A 20032-nucleotide genomic window follows, 5' to 3' on the forward strand; every position below is an offset into this window, starting at 1 on the left:
ATTTATCAGTTATTACTTAGTGTTCTACAAAATGAAGTCCACTGAACAGATCTAAAGTTCTGCCAGACCACTATAATGGCAAAGACATGGGGCCTAGCATAGTACCTGACACAGAGTAGGTACTCTAAACTTAGTATTATAATTTCCAATAAGTAAATGCATCTGAACTTCATAGAAGACATGAGAATTTATACTTGTGGAAAAAGTAGGGAGATACCTTTTTAACAATATAGACTAAAAAACTGTAGCCATTTTCCAAAAGAGGATTTGTTGGAGGTTACATAAGATGCATCTGAATGGCTAATAAATTTTAAAATACTTATGTATATGTGTGTATATATATACATATATATATATATTGTAAATATATATACACATATATATGGCCGATTTTATACACACAATCAGCCAATTTGGGGAAGAGACATATATCATGTTTCAAGCCCAACATCTTATTTTTTCCAATGTAAACTGTGCAAAAAGGGAAACTTCAGCAAATCAAGCCTTAAATATTACTCCTACTGGGAGTTTCAACAATTTACTGATAATATACCAAACTGTATAGCTAACAGAGAGAGCCAGGGACCAATATTTTTGTAAGGGAAAACATAAGAGAACCAAATTTATGAGCCAACTTGCTCTTTAAAAGCTGAATGAGCTTCTATCTTAACTACTGTATCCCACCCCCGCCCCACCCCACGCTACCAACTAGCAAACACCATCCCCTGGTGTTAATTGTGCATGTTGTCAAAATAAGGGTTCTGCCACATTTCCAGCCAGCAATGTACTCTGGTATCAATGTTGGATGAATATCACCTGGCCACCACATTTAGAAAAGAAATGTGGTTCATTCTTCAACTGCTTCTAATCAATACCTTCAGAATTTATATTCTGTAAACATCCATACTTTGCTTCTAAACAAATAATTTCATCATAAGCTAGTTCTCAGTAAAAACTACAATAAGTTTTCACAATATATTATGGGAGCTCTGGCTATTCAGTTCTAAATAATGGCTCCTTTTGCTGGACAAGTAAATTGAAATTGATTTGTTTCAGCCGCCTGTGCTAGAACACACAATGCAAGCTTACAACAAGCCTATTGACTCCTGCAAACACTACTCCAAGCCTGTTTCCTCAAGGACTCCCAGCAGGATTTTTAAATCATCCCACCTTCTCTCCCCTAACCCTGAGAACAAAGCATCTATTTAAAATAGGGACTTGGCACAATGTGTCTGAGAAAGACAATGTGAGGGAACTTCCATTGAGATGAACAGGGCAGAGCCCAAGGTGGGGAGTGAGCCATCGGATGAAAGGTGAGGGACACAAAGAGGAAGAGTGATTAAAAGTCAAATCAATGGCTGCTTGTGAATTGACAAGGTGAGGGGAGAGTGAGACAGAGAGAGAGATGGATACTCTTTCCCCCTTGGGATAGCGCCATCATGGAGACAGTTGAGGATACAGGAAAAAAAAAAAAAAAAATCTCCTGAGAGAACTCTCACTTCTGGAGGATGACCATGACTGACCGAGGAACAGTGGGAACTTCTGGTAAATGATTTCCAAAGATGTTGCCTACAAAGTCCACGATGCTTCCTGTGCTCTAGTCATTCAGGAAGGAAGGCCCACCAGGCAGAACAGGAATCTGATTTCTATACCGATTGCACAGGAGTGTGGGGTTGGATTTTGGACAGAGGTTTCCTTGTAGAAGAATCTATGTGGGGGCAGAGGCCAGCTGTAATGACCCTCCATTAATAAGCTTTAGAGGCACAGTTATCTTAGTAAATGCTAAAATGGTCATCCATGGTCAACCCAGGACTTCTCTATGCATTTTAGAATTTCCTAACAGATGTTTCTTTTAATACAGTGTTTTTTTCCCACAATTGTGTGATGGTGGTAGGGCAAATATTGTTATTCTCATTTTAAATATTAAGAAAACGAGGCCCAGGTAGAGAGGAGAGAAATTAACAAAGATCCAAGAGCTTGTAAATGTCAGCCCTGAAGTTTGAACCTAGGTCTTATGACTTTTGATTTAGTGCTTTCTTCACAATATTTGTATTTTGTTCTTTCATTAAATTATCCATCCATTTATTCAATGAATCACTATATCAAGTGCTGACTCTGCCAGGTAATGGGAGCCCCCACACTGTTCATTCTCTAGCATTTCCTCTCAGGACCACTTCTTGGTGCTACAGAGGGATCTAGGGGAGGGATGTTCCACTGTGGATATTAATCTCAGCATCAGTAAATTTCTTCCATTAAGGCCTAGCAGGTTATTTCTTAATCCCAACAGAAACATCAAGTTATGATACGAATCAGTGTTCTTTTCACAAAAGCCTAATGGCTGGCAAGAAGCCTCTCAAACAGCACACACCACCAGCCTTCTCTCATTAGAAAAGTGTCACTCACCAGACCTTCAAATATACGACTTCCTAAAACACTGCTGCCCTTCAGGTGTGGGGCTGCTGTGATCTGACACCCAGCAATGGCTTGTAGGTCCCTAGTCCCACCCACACTGTCATCTAGAACTTTCCTGCCTCACCTCACCACAACTTACAGGCCCCTACGTTCCCCTTCCCTTGAAGTGCTCTCTATGCTAAAGCAGGTAGTAAAAGTCATTTTCACTAAAGCTACTCGTCTAGACCTAACACACTTGATTTTTCACACGACCCTGTGGCCTTCACCAAATGGTTTCCATGGGGAGAGTTCCAGGCTCCCTGGTGGACTACATTTGGGAGAGACTTATCAACTTGTTAACAAGGAAAAGGGGCTTTGAGGTGCCATGTCAATTCACAGCCCAGGAATGGGGCTTATGTTGCTTACTTTTCAGAACAATGAAATGAACACAGAGGATAGTTACATATGGAGACATACTGTAGGTATCAGAAAGTGCAAGTATCATCAGACCAATCAGGTGTGGGCCTCACAAATCCTGAAAGGATAAAATTTACCATTACCTTTTCCTCTTAACCTTTATTCCCATACTGTATGAGGCCTTGTTCTCAAATAGCTTCTGGATGAAATCTATATTTATAGCTGAGCTCTTGTCAGTATGGTCTCCAGTTACATGTCCCTTGTAGGCAAAAATCCAGCCTAAGTTGCTGGCTTCCCTTCTGGCTCCTCCAAGGTCTGTCTCTGACCTTGTGTATCCACTGTGGTTACTCTCTTACAGGGCTTCTCAGCAACCATTTGTCCTATCTCCCAGCATCTTATATACCATTTAGAACGTCACCTTTCCACCCATCTGGCAATAAGAAAGGGTTGCTTCTCCCACAAGGTCACAATAGCCATCTCGCTTTATAGTCTGCTTTTTAGGAGTTTAACTGTTGCTTCAAAAATGCACTAGTGAGAGAAACACTGGTCCCACAGCCTCACAGGCCTTCTGAATGAGGTGATCTGAAGGAGCAGCAGGAAGAAACAAGAGGCCCTTCAGTCACAGAGTCCTGCTATTTCCCAGTCTGATGATTTGCTTTTCAAACTCTATTGCAACCCGGATCCAGGGCCCCATCTCCTCTTATTAATCTTAATGCAGTTGACATTTACCTTGCTCCAATATTATCATCCTTTTATTGTGTTTTTTTTCATTGAAGCATACTTGATTTACAATGTTGTGCCAATCACTGCTGTACAGCAAAGTGATTCAGTTATACACATATATACATTCTTTTCCATTATGGTTTATCCCAGGAGACTGGATATCCATCCTACATACTCCTGCTAAGATTAGTTCTTTTGCAAACACAGCTTTCCATGTGTTATTCCTCTCCTCAAAACACTTCATCAACTCTATTTACAGGACAAAGTCCAAACTCCTCAGGTCAGCATTCAAGACTGTTCATGTCATGCACCCACCTTACCCTATAACCCAACCCTATCCTCACCTCCTTTCTCAGATGAGACTGCTGTCCTGCCAAGATTAGCTTTTCATTGTCCTTGGCAGAGATTCTGCTTACCACGTCCTCAGTGCCTGTATTGCAGACTGCCTCTCCTACCCATCACACCATAGAAAGTCCCCTCACTCTCTTCTCTGTCTGGCCAAGCCTTACCTTAATGCTTAATGTCCCATTCAAGATACACCTCTTCTGTTGAGCTGCCTCAACCCAACCAATAATGCTAAATATCAAACCTCTTCCCAGACCTACAGAATCAGAACCTGTATTTTAACAAGACCCTATGTATACTTCTGTATACATAGCAGAAGTGCAGCAGCTGCAATGGCGGCGCAGAAGTGCAGCAGCTGCAATGGGGGCACAGAAGTGCAGCCAAGAGGAGCTACCCCACGTCCATGGTCGGGCGGCGGCCGTGCTTTGCTGGAGGAGCTGTGAAGAGATACCCCACATCCAGGGTAAGAGGAACCCAGGTAAGATGGTAGGCACTGAGAGAAGGCATCAGAGGACAGACAGACTGAAACCACAATCACAGACAACTAGCCAATCCAATCACATGGACCACAGCCTTGTCTAACTCAATGAAACTAAGCCATGCCATGTGGGGCCACCCAAGAGGGGAGGGTCATGGTGGAGAGGTCTGATAGAACGTGGTCCACTGGAGAAGGGAATGGCAAACCACTTCAGTATTCTTGCCTTGAGAACACCATGAACAGTATGAAAAGGCAAAAAGATAGGACACTGAAAGATGAACCCCCCAGGTCAGTAGGTGCCCAATATGCTACTGGAGATCAGTGGAGAAATAAGTCCAGAAAGAATGAAGGGATGGAGCCAAAGCCAAAACAACACCCTGCTGTGGATGGGACTGGTGACAGAAGCAAGGTTCGATGCTATAAAAAGCAATACTGCATAGGAACCTGGAATGTTAGGTCTATGAATCAAGGCAAATTGGAAGTGGTCAAACAGGAGATGACAAGAGTGAACATCGACATTTAGGAATCAATGAACTAAGATGGATGAGAATGGGTGAATTTAACTCAGATGACCATTATATCTACTACTGTGGGCAGGAATCCCTTAGAAGAAATGGAGTAGCCCTCATAGTCAACAAGAGAGTCCGAAATGCAGTACTTGGATGCAATCTCAGAAACGAAAGAATGATCTCTGTTTGTTTCCAAGGCAAACCATTCAATATCACGATAATCCAAGTCTATGCCCCAACCAGTAACGCTGAAGAAGCTGAAGTTGAATGGTTCTATGAAGACATAAAAGACCTACTAGAACTAACACCCAAGAAAGATGCCCTTTTCATTATAGGGGACTGAAATGCAAAAGTAGGAAGTCAAGAAACACCTGGAGTAACAGGCAAATTTGGCCTTGGAGTACAGAATGAAGCAGGGCAAAGGCTAATAGAGTTCTGCCAAGAGAATGCACTGGTCATAGCAAACACCCTCCTCCAACAACACAAAAGAAGACTCTACACATGGACATCGCCAGATGGTCAACACCGAAATCAGATTGATTATATTCTTTGCAGCCAAAGATGGAGAAGCTGTATACAGTCAGCAAAAACAAGACTGGGACCTGACTGTGGCTCAGATCATGAACTCCTTATTGCCAAATTCAGACTGAAATTAAAGAAAGTGGAGAAAACCACTAGGCCATTCAGGTATGACCTAAATCAAATTTCTTATGACTATACAGTGGAAGAGAGAAATAGATCTAAGGGACTAGATCTGATAGACAGAGTACCTGATGATGAACGATGGATGGAGGTTCATGACATTGTACAGGAGACAGAAATCAAGACTATCCCCAGGAAAAAGAAACACAAAAAGGCAAAATGGCTATCTGAGAGGGCATTACAAATAATCGTGAAAAGAAGGGAAGCAAAAAGCAAAGGAGAAAAGGAAAGATATACCCATTTGAATGCAGAGTTCCAAAGAATAGCAAGGAGAGATAAGAAAGCCTTCCTCAGCGATCAATGCAAAGAAATAGAGGGAAACAACAGAATGGGAAAGACTAGAGATCTCTTTAAGAAAATTAGAGATACCAAGGGAACATTTCATGCAAAGATAGGCTCAATAAAGGACAGAAATGGTAGGGACCTAACAGAAGCAGAAGATTTTAAGAAGGGGTGGCAAAAATACACAGAAGGACTGTACAAAAAAGATCTTCACGACCCAGATAATCACGATGGTGTGATCACTCACCTAGAGCCAGACATCCTGGAATGTGAAGTCAAATGGGCCTTAGGAAGCATCACTACAAAGCTAGTGGAGGTGATGGAATTCCAGTGGAGTTATTTCAAATCCTAAAAGACGATGCTGTGAAAGTGCTGCACTCAATACGCCAGCAAATTTGGAAAACTCAGCAGTGGCCACAGGACTGGAAAAGGTCCGTTTTCACTCCAATACCAAAGAAAGGCAATGCCAAAGAATGCTCGAAGTACTGCACAATTGCACTCATCTCACATGCTAGTAATGCTTAAAATTCTCCAAGCCATGCTTCAGCAATACATAAACTGTAAACTTACAGATGTTCAAGCTGGTTTTAGAAAAGGCAGAGGAACCAGAAATAAAACTGCCAACATCCGATGGGTCATCGAAGAAGAGAATTTCAGAAGAACATCTATTTCTGATTTACTGACTATGCCAAAGCCTTTGACTGTGTGGACCACAACAAACTGTGGAAAATTCTTAAAGAGATGGGAATAACAGACCACCTGACATGCCTCTTGAGAAATCTGTATGCAGGTCAAGAAGCAACAGTTAGAACCGGACATAGAACAGCAGACAGGTTCCAAATTGGGAAAGGAGTACGTCAAGGCTGCATATTGTCACCCTGCTTATTTAACATATATGCAGAGTACATCATGAGAAACGCTGGGCTGGAGGAAGCACAGGCTGGAATCAAGATTGCTGGGAGAAATATCAGTAATCTCAGATATGCAGATGACACCACCCTTATGGCAGAAAGTAAAGAAGAGCTAAAGAACGTCTTGATGAAGGTGAAAGAGCAGAGTGAAAAAGTTGGCTTAAAGCTCAACATTCAGAAAACTAGGATCATGGCATCTGGTCCCATCACTTCATGGCAAATAGATGGAGAAACAGTGGAAACAGTGGCTGACTTTATTTTGGGGGACTCCAAAATCACTGCAGATGGTGATTTCAGCCATGAAATTAAAAGACTCTTACTCCTTGGAAGAAAAGTTATGACCAACCTAGACAGCATTTTAAAAAGCAGAGACATTACTTTGTCAACAAAGGTCTCTCTAGTCAAGGCTATGGTTTTTCCTGTGGTCATGTATGGATGTGAGAGTAGAACTACAAAGAAAGCTGAGTGCCGAAGAACTGATGCTTTGAACTATGGTGTTGGAGAAGACTCTTGAGCGTCCCTTGGACTGCAAGGAGATCCAACCAGTCCATCCTAAAGGAGATTAGTCCTGAATATTCATTGGAAGGACAGATGTTGAAGCTAAAACTCCAACACTTTGGCCACCTGATGCGAAGAGCTGACTTCATTGGAAAAGACCCTGATGCTGGGAAAGACTGAGGGCAGGAGGAGAAGGAGATGACAGAGGATGAGATGGTTGGATGGCATTACCAACTCAATGGACACGGGTTTGGGTGAACTCTGTTTGTTGGTGATGGACAGGGAAGCCTGGCGTGCTGCAGTCCATGGGGTCGCAGAGTCAGACACAACTGAGCAACTGAACTGATATATACTGGGTTGGCCAAAAAGTTAATATGGAAAATCTGCATGAACTTTTTGGCCAACTGAGTATTATCATTGGAGAACCACTGTCCTCAACAACACTACGATTTATACCATTAAAAGGAATGGTATAAGTGACTTATGATTGCAAACTGTGAGAGACTACCAAACTCTCCTTTGCTTTTTCTCCCAATTCCATCTTCCATCTTTGTGATATACCCCTAGATTGTGCAGACACAAGGTGTGAGATAAAATTCCTATTTTATGGCAAAACAAGAAAAAATTAGTCATAAAAATATTTCTCTGCCCTTTCATCTCCTCTGTAACCCTTCCTGTGCACTGTGAATCTGCATTATGCATCAACCGAACCTCCCTCCTCACCTCATCCACCTGCAGGAATACCTGATTGACCATAGAGAGGAACATTCTCCTAGCATCAACCATGTATCAACTCCTTAAAGACAACATTCCTTCCTGATCTTGTAAGGGGCCATAATGACCCTTAGATCTCCATTGTGTGAATGGTCAATACATCATTTCATGTACAGTCCTGTGTCTCAAAAAACTTACAGAACTGTGCCTTGACTTCTAACGGGAGGAACTGTTTCCAGAGTTTTCTAAGATACTCTTCTCAGGTTAGAATCCTCAAATTTGATTCAAATAAACGTTTCCATTTCTTTCTTAGATCAACTGATTAATTTTTCTTTGACAAAGGGAAAGTTTGTACATTTTCAACCCTATACATCCCATAACCTGTCACTCCTACACCCTTGGTATCCTTTAAGGGTGCAAATTCCCTAATTTTGATTTAATTAGGATTTTCTCTTCTGGGATCACAATTTCAAAGAATTAATTTGACTGCTAGCTGATTATAAGTACATTTATCTACATCATCTCCCCTCCCCCAAAGGCAGAGAGGACTAGGGAAGTAGTCAGCAAGCCAAGTTACTGTGCTCTGTATGAGGAACACTACACTCAGGGTAAGGCAGGGACAGGGTTAGGATGTGCTGAAAAGCAGGCAGTAGAGGATTTGCTGGGATCTGGCTGGCTGCTCTTCCATTTCCAAATATTCCTATATACTTTACCCTGGGTCTAGACTCTAAGATCAGAGAAGGCAATGGCACTCCACTCCAGTACTCTTGCCTGGAAAATCCCACAGATGGAGGAGCCTGGTAGGCTGCAGTCCATGGGGTCGCTAAGAGTTACACACGACTAAGCGACTTCACTTTCCCTTTTCACCCTCATGCATTGGAGAAGGGAATGGCAACCCACTCCAGTGTTCTTGCCTGGAGAATCCCAGGGACGGGGGAGCCTGGTGGGCTGCCGTCTATGGGGTCGCACAGAGTCAGACACGACTGAAGTGACTTAGCAGCAGTAGTAGCAGCAGACTCGAAGAAAGGACGTCAGGGCTGGAGAAAGTTAATCAAGTCCCTAACATATCATCACCAAAGCAACAGAAAACCAAACACCTGAGAAGCTTGTTCAGGCTCTCTATAGCTCCCTTTGATAATTTTTCTCCATTTCTTATTTGCTCACTCTCAGTCCTTCTCTCCCTTTCCCTCTTTTCTGGATTTTCATGCTTTGAGCTTGATGAAAATGGAATTTTCCAGGCATGGGGGGTGGCACAGGACTATAGAGATCTCTATATCAAGAAGCACAAAAGTCCTTCACTCAAAGCCCATCTTTCTTTACAATTCAAGTACTGTTCTCCCCTGTACACCTGCCATTTCATGATCTATAATTCTACTACAGTCAAAAATTAGGCATTTCAAAAAGCTGTAAGGAAGTCAATCTAGTTAACCTAAATTGTGGGCTTTAAAAAAAAAAAAAAACCTAGAAGAAGATGTTCGTTCTGCTATTCAATATTAATTTAAACTTGAAAATGTAAGCGCAGTATATTGAGAAGCTGTTATGGAATTTACCACAAAGGAAAAGACTTATCAGAAATGTAAATAAAGTGCTAATTTTTAGTATACAATAGTCAAAAAGTGCTTCCAAATGCCTAGTTCTCCTAGAATCCAAGTGTTCTCCTATACAGGTAAATCATTCTTAAACTTGTTTACAATGTTCCACTGCTAAAGTGACCCACTCATCACAGACCCAATAGAAATTGCAGGTCAAGTTAAATTTAAAAAAAAAAAAAAAAAACACCACCACCACCAAGTCCAATTCAAAGAATTTTCAAACAATAAATTGTTCCTGCAGTAGTTTCAAGCACCAGTAGCATCGGAACAACCTGAGGCTCTAATTAAATGCACAGATTCCCTGACCACACCCTGCTGCTGCTGCTGCTGCTGCTAAGTCACTTCAGTCGTGTCCAACTCTGTGCGACCCCATAGACGGCAGCCCACCAGGCTCCCCCGTCCCTGGGATTCTCCAGGGACATGGAGCCAATGGAGTGGGTTGCCATTTCCTTCTCCAATGCATGAAAGTGAAAAGTGAAAGTGAAGTTGTTCAGTCGTGTCTGACCCTCAGCGACCCCATGGACTGCAGCCTACCAGGCTCCTCCATCCATGGGATTTCCAGGCAAGAGTACTGGAGTGGGGTGCCATTGCCTTCTCCGAACCACACCCTAGATGGAACAAATCAAAATTTCCACCTTGAAGGCAGCCATCAGTATATATAAACAGCTCTCCAGGTGGTTCTTAAGCCCCCGTCCTCCTGGACTGCCTGATTCTTCACCAGAAACTTGTTAAGCTGGCAGCCACTACAAGTGCTCTTGAGGAGGTATCCCCTGGCCCACAGCAAGGGCATTTCTCATCTTCTTTACCAAGTGGCACTAGGCATCTGTGGTGACACTGAAGTGGAATGCCTTTAACAGGGTTTTCCTCTGAGATTTTTTACCTTCTCTGATTACCACAGCCTGCAGCCACTGAGGCTTGTCCTTTGTCCCTTGTCCTCTCCCAGGCACAAGGCCTGGCAACACACTTAGACCTTCAGGTTAAACAGCTACATGCCCTGACTGAAGTTTCCACATGCAAAAGGCCGAACTACCAAGGAGACCAGGAGACAACTCAGGATGGTTCACACTTCCAAGGTAACCTTGGTTTCAAGGATGGAGAGAACAAACATCACAGCTGTCACTGCACAAGTGATATCCAAAAATGCCTCCTTCTAAAATCCTATCCAAGTGGCTCAGTGGCAAAGTATCCACCTACCAATGCAGGAGACTTGGGTTTGATTGCCGGATCGGGAAGATCCCCTAGAGGAGGAAATGGCAAACCCACTTCCGTATTCTTGCCTGGGAAATTCCATGGACAGAGGAGCCTGGTGGGCTATAGTCCATGGGGTCATAAAAAAGTCAGACACAACTTAGTGACTAAACAACAACAAAAATCCTTCAAGGCAGAAGTGGGGATTCTATAGAAGATATGAAAGAAGTAGTTGTAAAGCAGACGAGGCCCGTTTCTGGTGCTTCTCCATCTGCACGTTCTGCTCCAGCATGGGTCACCGGGCAGGTCCTAAGGCCCTTGGACCTTTCAGAGCAGCACACGACCCATGAGTTGCCCTTGCGCAGATTTCCTTCTGACCTTCCCTTCCTTCTGCCTTTTCCCTCTACCTTCCAGCTTGGCTCTCTTCCTTTAAGGCTATGCTTTGAGTAGAAAGTGTTGGATTAAATAAGTAAATGTCCTTTTGGGTTTAAGGACAAGTTCAAACTGGGGGTTAATCTGAACTAACCATTTCACCAAAGGTAAATGATTCAGGTTATTTTCACTATGTCCCCTGGTACCTAGGGAAATCTGGCCCTACACTGAGTGTTAACCCAGGCCATCTGACAGGTATGTATGGTTGGATACTAAGAGGACCAAAAAAACAGTATGATTGATTCAGAGAAACCTCATGCCCCACCAGTAGAGACACAATTCAAAGGATACATCCTATCTAATTGACTATAAATCAGCACTGTTACTTTGCTGTAGGAAGCCTATCAAGTTATCAACTGTAATTTATAATCCACCAGTAAAAGTCAAGGGATGGGGGGTAGACAGAGTTAGCAACAGAGTCTATTATGTAGGTGAACAAAGTGAATTAAGCCGAGCCTACTCCACCGAGACCCCAGAGCCTCCCGGTCAGCAACATCAAGATGTGTTTTTTAGTGTTTTTACTGACATAACCCTGACTCTGCTCATATTGGAAAAAATAGGAACTGAACCATGGTGCCAGAATATGCATGGAAGTAAATATTTATAAGCAGAACAGACAATAAATGTCTGAGAGCAACAACCTTAGAGGCACCCAAACGTGAAACATCCAACATTGTTGCCATTTGTTGTAGCTTTGAGCTGTAAATAACAGCCCTTAAAATAAAGTTCAGTCTCCTAATGGCATCATATTTGAAATATAGGAAAAAATATCTGAATGATCTCAAGGTGTTTCACTCTGAAACAACTGTTAGTTAAGTTCCGCCTGCTATTAACTGTTGAAAATTCATTCAGGTGTCTTTTCCTAACTACCTCGAAATCCAGTCATTTCTCAGTTATTCCACAGATGCTAATCGCTTCTCCAAGTTCAGTTCTCCTATCATGCAACCTGCTTCTGGGAAGCCTCCCTAGGGAGCAGGTGTATCCCTGTCTCCACCAGCCTCATATGCTTGATGACAGATGAACTCGGAAGTAGAAACCATCAGTGGGGAAGGAAACTACACCATGCTCCAGGACAAGAGTGGCAATTGCAGCCCTCAGTGAAACTGGGGGGGAGGTGAAGGCTGTCTTTGCTGGCATCACTGGCCTCATTGCCACTGTCTTCTCTGTCCCCATATCCTTGGCCAACAAAGCAAAGTCTTCCCATCCCCCCACCTCCACCTGCTCCTGTATCAGAGCAGGGTGCAAGTATAACCACAAACATGAACAAGGCAACAGATTTGTGTTCTAATTGGGACTCTAGCTCTGTGACCTTGGGGAAGTCACTTCGTGGTCTTTGTATCCTCGTTAATAAAATGAAAGGAAGGAGATCCAGGGCAGTAAAATTTATAGAGCTCTTACCATGCGCTAGACACTGTGTTCAAGGCAGTTCATATCAATCATTCCCTTAATCTTCCCAAGCAGTTATTATCATGCTTACTTTACAGATAAGGAAGGTTAGGTTCTGAAGAGTTCTGTGACTTTTAATCTGCAAAGCTCAGCAGTGGTAGAAGAGGGAATTGCATCCAAATTTGTATGTCTGACTGCACTGCTCCCAGGGGCGTGGCACAGGTGTCTGTGAAATACTACTAGGTATTCAGCTGTCCCCTCCAGCTTTTTAAGGTTCCAGTTGCAAAAACGTGTTTAAAAAAAAAAAAAAAACAGAAAACACAAAAAATAAACAGAGATACTGAGCAAAGGGCATTTGGTGTCCAAGTGTAACGGTGAGTCAACCTGAGAGAGGAGACCTGAATAGCTCTTTAAAATATACTGTGTCCACTAACTTCAAAAATAGTTGAGACATGCCCACCTCTGGCCTGTATGAGAAAGGGAAATAAGTTATAGGAGACTAGCATTCTATAAATCACAACCCCTACAACCATTAGAAGAAGAAAGGAACCAGTTTGTCTGTAGGCAGCTTAATGAACCAAAAGGGGATATTATGCTCTCCAACCATCTGAAACAAGACTGAAAACCAGGGGCCTGGAAGTAGGTTTCTGACACATAGTAACAGATGGACAGGAGAATCATTCCCCAAAATTGGGAACACTGGGCTGAGTGTCAGAGTTGGAAGGAAATTCATAAGTTGTCACAGGAGGGGAGTCTGTCTAAAACACTCCTCCCATCCTGAGAGCCTCCACTGAAATGACTGCAAAGTCGTCACTCATGTGGGGTTTAAATCTGTAACTCCACACCCTCTCCCCCTAGAACAATTATAACAACTTTCTAACTGGTCTTCCTGCCTCTAGCCCTGCCCTCTTCCAATCCACCCTCCACACTGCTGCCAGAGAATTCTAACTCAAAGGCAAATCTCTTCATACCACTCCCTTGATTAAACACCGTCGGTGGCTCCCGCTGACCTCAACATGAAGATTCAGCACCTGAAAGTGATGTACCAAGCACTTCATGGACCATTTCCACACACTCCAGATTCACCTCTCCAAATACACCAAACAACTCGGAATTCCCAAAGCACATGAAAACATCTGGTTTTGTGCCTCTGTTTATGCTGCTATCTCTACCAAAAATGTTCTCTCCTACACCCTCATTTGCCTGCTAAATACCTATCCAAAATTTACAAATCATAGCATGTTTAACTTCTCTTTCAAGCCCTTCCTGACATCTTCACCATGACCTACGCTGTGCCCCAGAACCAGTACATGATTCTATCATAATGAAGTGAAACTTACTCAGTTGTGTCTGACTCTTTGCGACCCTATGGACCGTAGCCCACCAGGCTCCTTTGTCCATGGGGTTTTCCAGGCAAGAATACTGGAGTGGGTTGCCATTCCCTTCTCCAGGGTATCTTCCCGACCCAGTGATTGAACTCGGGTCTCCTGCATTGACAGGCAGATTCTTGACCATCTGAGCCACCAGGGAAGTCCACTGATTCTATCATAATACCAATACAATTAAGTGCTATAAAATGTGATATTAGTACTATGAGAGAATCATGTACTGGTTGTGTGGCACAAATGAGGTCACCGTATCCATGGAGCATTGGTTCCAAGATCCACCCCGGATACCCACATCCCCACATACTCGTGTCCCATAGCTAGCCCTCTGTATCCATGGTTCCAAATCCTCAGATCTAACCAACCACAGATCATATATTATTGTACTTACTATTGAAAAAAATTCACACATATGTGGACCTGTGCGGTTCAAACCCATGTGGTTCAAGACTCAGCTGTATAGTCTTCCTCCCTCACCATGGTGGCCCTTACAGACAAGCACAACGCACAGAGCTTGGCATAGTTCATTCTCAGTAATAGTCTATTGAATTAATGGATGGTTGGATGATAAAACAGATAAGCAAATGAATGGATTGATAGAGAATATAAAAAAAGAATGAATATATGTGTATGAAGCAGGTGATGGCACAAACATTTAACAATCTGCCTGCAATATGGGAGACCTGGGTTTGACCCATGGGTTGGGAAGATACCTGGAGAAGGAAATGGCAACCCACTCCAGTATTCTTGCCTGGGAAATTTCACAGACAGAGAAGCCTGGTGGGCTACAGTTCACGGGGTCACAAAGAGTCAGACACGACTGAGCGACTAACAGAGATGACAGATATATGTGTATAACTGAGTCACTTTGCCATACAGCAGAGATTGGCATAACATTGTAAATCAACTATACTTTAATTTAAAAAGCAGCAAATGAATGGATTGATGAACAAATGGAGGCAATACTAGCAAAAATATGATATAACACATTACACGTTCACAGAGAATCACAGTTTAGAAAGCACTTTAAAACTTTCTATCTTAGTTGTTCCTGATAATACTTTGAGGCAAAAAAGGCAAACAGATGACATCACCTCATCATTCTACAGATGAGAGATCTAGGTGACTTTTGAAGGTCACAGATCTAGTACATCTCAGACTAGAACCTAAGTCATCTCAGTTATTCCAGAATTCTCTCTCCAGTGGCTACATACGTTATGAGAAAGAAAATTACTAGGTAATAGGAATTTGTCTTTTAGGGCCTTTTTCCTCCCTACATAAACTGTTGTAGCCATGCATTCCAGGAAACACACTCACTGAGAAGGACAATGCAGATAGTGGAGTGCAGCTTGTTACACCAGCAGGCCCAAGGCAGTCTCCTCTTAGCCAAGGACCCCAACCAGTTTTTGTGAAAACCTTATATACCCTAAGTGTACGTGCACAAACCTACCTCCCCAAATTCCCTGGCAATCAAAGTTAACCCATGATTCATATGCCTGAAGCCTAGGTAGTTAACAGTGGACAATTATCAACAGGCCTGTGGTCATACCCCAGTAAGCATAATAGAATGCTTCGGTTACACAGATAATTAGGGTATTCTTTTAGCTCTTCCTTCTGGGGGCCTGGTTTTCCAGTTGGTATATTGTTTCCATAGATAGTGGGCATATAGCTCAAAGTCCACAGTCCAGCCCAATATGGAGTCCTGCTTTCAAGATACAGCCTGTTCTGTTTCCTCCTTCATTCCCGCCTCTTGTTGCTCTTAAGTCATAGTATGAGCATCATTCATAGGGATATATTGCACCCTGCCTCTCAAACCACCCATTTGGGAGAACGACACCAACCTTTGGGTTACAAAGTTCATAATACATTGTAAAATGCAGGGTCCACAGAGCAGAACTATCAAGGCAATTATATATTCCACCAATCACCCTTCACCCAAGATAGTACTCAAGTTCAGAAAGGAATGTTTTCATTTGACATTGCTTTTACCTGGTTTCTCACATCATCTAAAGCAGCTGATACATTGCCAGATAAATCAGGAATATATACACAATATTCAACCTTAATTATAGCATAGGTCCCTCCTTAAGCAGCTGTGAGCATGTCCAAAACCATTCTAATTTGAATTACCGCATCTGTTACTTTTATGAAATTGGTGTTTACATAATATGTAACCCCATGACCCGAATCTATTGACTAGGTCTGGCTTATACCAAGAGAGCAGGGAGAGATTATGATTGTCAAGAGAAAGTCAAGTCTCTTTTTGTTGTCCCAGGAAAGAGAAGAGTGGTTTAAAATCTCCTTGGCGGAGTGGTGACACCCACCAGGAAGTCCATCGATCACAGACAGACGCATAGCCCCACATACCCAGCAGTTGGAGGTAGAGTGGAAGTCCACATAGGAATGTGCACACTGATGAGACCAAGCAGCAGGAGTTGATTATGTGACTTCATCCTGAAGGAGCTCATCCAGGATCTTCTTTTTCCTCTTCTTCTTAAGGATGATCTTAGTCTCTCAAGGGTCAGCGGGGTCCCTCTGTGCAGTCCACTCAGCATTTTCTGGGTCTGCGTGGTATGCTCTCTTCACCCTCATATGATGGATCCAAGGGGCAATACCTGCAACTTTAACTGAAGTAGGGGTTGTTAGATTAACAGTATAAGGGCCCTTCCACCAAGGTGCTAGTAAATCATGTTTCCAATCTTTGACCCATACTTGGTCACCAAGCATAAACTCATGAATCTGTTTCCCAAGGGGGAACAGCACTCTTTCTTGTACAAACTTAGTTACCGGATTTATCACCTTACCCAGTTCCATCTGCTGTGAAATCCTATCCCCCGCTTACCTGAGGCAAATTTGTTGACACCTGTTTTATAATGGGAGGGGGCCCCCCATACACAATTTCGTACGGAGAATAGCCATGGGACCATGGAGTCATCCTGAGTCTGAGCAGAACCGTCAGAAGCAAGTCCACCCAGGAGCAGTCAGTCTCTATGATCCATTTGGAGAGTGTCTCTTTAAGTGTCCGGTTGGTTCCTTCCACCATCGCAGAACTCTGGGGCCTATATGCTGTATGTAATTTCCACTTGACATTGCTTATCTGTTATACTAAATCAGCTACGAAAGCCGGGCCATTGTCTGATCCAATGCTGGTAGGAAATCCAAATCTGGGAACTATTTCTCTAAGCAGGCACCAGCCTACTTCTGATGCTCTTTCAGTCCGGGGAGGAAAAGGTTCTACCCATCCCGAGAACGTACATACCGTGACCAGCAGGTGACGGTAGTGTTGGTGAGGTTTCATTTCAGTGAAGTCCACTTCCAGGTGTTCAAAGGGCAGCGTGCCTTTCAGCTGAATCCCTGGAGGTTTCTGTCTGTGCCAAGAGGTAGCACTGACCTGTGAGCAGGCAGTGCAGTCCTGAGATTCTGTCCTGCATAGGGAGGAGAGGCGGGGAACCAAGAAATATTTTTGAATTAGCTCTTCCAGTTCATCATGGCCTAGGTGGGATGCTTGGTGTGTTTGGCTTACCAGAGTGGGTGCCAGCTCCTCTGGTACCAACAATTTGCCACTTGGCAATTCCCACCATCCCTTTTCAGTCTTGATGGCCCCTTCCACTTTGGCTAGTTGGTTTTGGGCTTCAGTGTATTTTGGAGAGTCCAGCACTAGCTCAGGCAGCTCCGCCAATACGAGAGCTTTAATAGGGGCTTCACTTGTTACCCCCAAGCCCTCGACTGCTTGTTTAATAGTCTTATCTGCCAGTCTGTTTCCCCAACCCTGGGGGGTATCCTCTTTGTGATGTCCTCGGCAGTGTATGACCACAACCCTTTCTGGTTCCCAGACAGCCTCTAATAGGGTCAGAAATTCTTTATTTTTAATATCTTTTCCACTAGCTGTCAAAAGGCCTCTCTCCTTATACAGAGCCCCGTGTACATGTAGTGTGGCAAAAGTGTACCTGGAGTCGGTGTACATGTTTACTCTCTTGCCTTTTGACATCTGGAGTGCTCGAATAACTCAGCTCATTGAGCAGACCAGTGTTGTGGCAAGGAGCCAGCTTCAATGATAGTCTTTTCTGTGACTATGGCGTAACCTGACAAACATTGTCCTTGTTTTATCAGGCTAGTGCCATCAGTATATAGGACCCAATCAGGGTCCAGAATCGGTTGGTCTCGGCAACTGCGGCAATTGCTCACAAGCATCCAGGCCACCTGGTGGTGACATTGTCAAGCTGCCTTGAGAGATAGGCCACAGGTCTGCCCCACGTGCCCACAGTATGCCGGCCCAGGCCTCTACTGGTAGCAGGTACTGGCTCTTTCTAACTGGAATGGCACCTGGCTTGAGTTCCTTTATCACTGGGGCTTGATGTTTAGCCAGCCTGAGGTGGGGGTGGTGGGGGCGGTTGTCTTCCACCCAGACCTCAGGGAATAATTGAGTTAGCTTTCTCTCACGCTCTTCTGGCCCACCCAGTTCTTCATTTGGGGGGGGGGGGGTATTAAGAGAGAGAACAAATAAGTCATAGTGCCCAACTAAAAGGTGGGCCTCTCCTCAGGGGAGAAAGTCACTTGTGCTCCCAGTTTGGAGAGCAAGTCTCTTCCCAACAGGGGTACTGGGCACTCAGGAATGTAGAGGATCACTCGGTAACCCCCATCTGACATTTTCGGGGTAGGCTTGAGACACAAAGGCTGCTCACCATCTGAGACCCAGCAGCCTCTGAATCTATTGGTGTATAAAGTCTATAGGCCTCGCACAGTCTTTCATAGCATAGGTTTTTGGGCCCTCCCTCCTTGAGGACTTGTAAAATAGCCGCCCAATATCTCTCCAGGTGGCCCCTTCCTTCCTCTGTGTTATAGTCCAAATTAGGTTTATCAGTGGGGAAGGCTTGCTCTATCCACCTTTCTAGGTTTGCAACACCTTCTGGAAGCATCTCTCATAACCATTTTCTGGCCTCACTTAGGATCCTGTGTCTGTCCTCAGTGCTGAAGAGGGAGACTAGCAGTTGGATTATGTCATCACATGTAGGGCAGTGGGTTCGAAAAATAGTCTCCATTAGCCTAATCTGGTAATAATAGGCTACAGGGGGCTGATGGTAGTGGCCGTCTGCCCCCTAAACCGGAGGCTGCTATAGCTCTCTGAGGGGCATTTGTAGCAGAGCCCTTTCCTCTGGCTCCTTAGCGGAGCACAGCCTCTGTTTAATTCTGGTGTCTCCTTTCCCCTTCCTGTCAAGTACTCACCGGGAGAGGTGGGTATAGCTTGGGCAGTTCAGCTGGAGCCAGATTCTGGAAGTGTTGGCCAGAGGCTTCTGCAGCCAGGATCAGAGTCTGCTGAGGTGGCGGCTCTACGACCTCTGGGAGAGCTGACGGAGGAGCAGCGGCTGCTACAGGAACTTTACCTGGCCCTGGATCAAGCATTAAGGTGGCCTCCGGTCCTGGTGGAGCACGGGGCAGTGGGCGCATCATCATCCAGTATCAGGGATGGGAAGGTCATCCTCGTCCAAATCCTGCCAGATCCCAGAGGAAGGAGGGGGATCGGCGTGTCTTCACCTGCCGGTCAGCATGGCCGAACCAGAACACCACGTGGTCCAAGACTGTTTCTCCCTTAAAGTCCATTCTGCCTTAGTGGGCTTGAACAAGTGTGGATGAAAACACAGATGGGTTAAATATCCCATGTCCCAGGCCATCTCCGGAAAAGCCAATTCATACTCACTTACGTATCCCCCTCCTTCTAGCCTGATGATTCCGACGGGGTCAAGAATTTCACAGCAGACGGCACACCACCTGGGGGAGGGTAGAATATAAGCACACAAGGATCAAGTTTCTTCTCCTAAAAATCCCCTGGCGATTGCTTGGTAATAATTTTCCCCAAGATGGCGTGGACACATCTCCTAAATGACCTTCACAAATTTCCTTCCTAAGCCCTAACATGCCTGTCAACTTGTGTACCAAGCAATCACTGCCACCTGCCTATTCCAGGCTCCTGTGGGTCCATGCCCCTTCTAGTCCCTCCCAGAGGGGTGTTCAGGCCTCTTCTTCCACCCTGCCGGGTGGGTTCCTCCTCACCTGAGCACTCAGTTCCCTTGCTGCCATCCAC

General features: G+C 44.2%; 1 long non-coding RNA gene across 2 annotated transcripts in view; it reads right to left on the reverse strand.

The window, feature by feature from the left end:
- Nucleotides 1-11668: 11668 nt before the first annotated feature.
- Nucleotides 11669-20032, reverse strand: part of LOC109555571 (uncharacterized) — a 144743-nt gene continuing 136379 nt past the window's right edge. The window contains exons 3-5 of one of the 2 annotated variants that reach the window (XR_002180290.2): nt 19177-19719; nt 16796-17378; nt 11669-16580 (exon numbers count right to left, since the gene is read on the reverse strand). This is a non-coding gene — a long non-coding RNA (uncharacterized lncRNA). Of the gene's footprint in view, nt 17379-19176; nt 19720-20032 lie in introns of both variants that reach the window. The other variant, XR_002180289.2, reaches the window with a different exon arrangement.

This window comes from Bos indicus, chromosome X (assembly GCF_029378745.1).
Source record: "Bos indicus isolate NIAB-ARS_2022 breed Sahiwal x Tharparkar chromosome X, NIAB-ARS_B.indTharparkar_mat_pri_1.0, whole genome shotgun sequence".
Lineage (NCBI taxonomy): Eukaryota > Metazoa > Chordata > Mammalia > Artiodactyla > Bovidae > Bos > Bos indicus.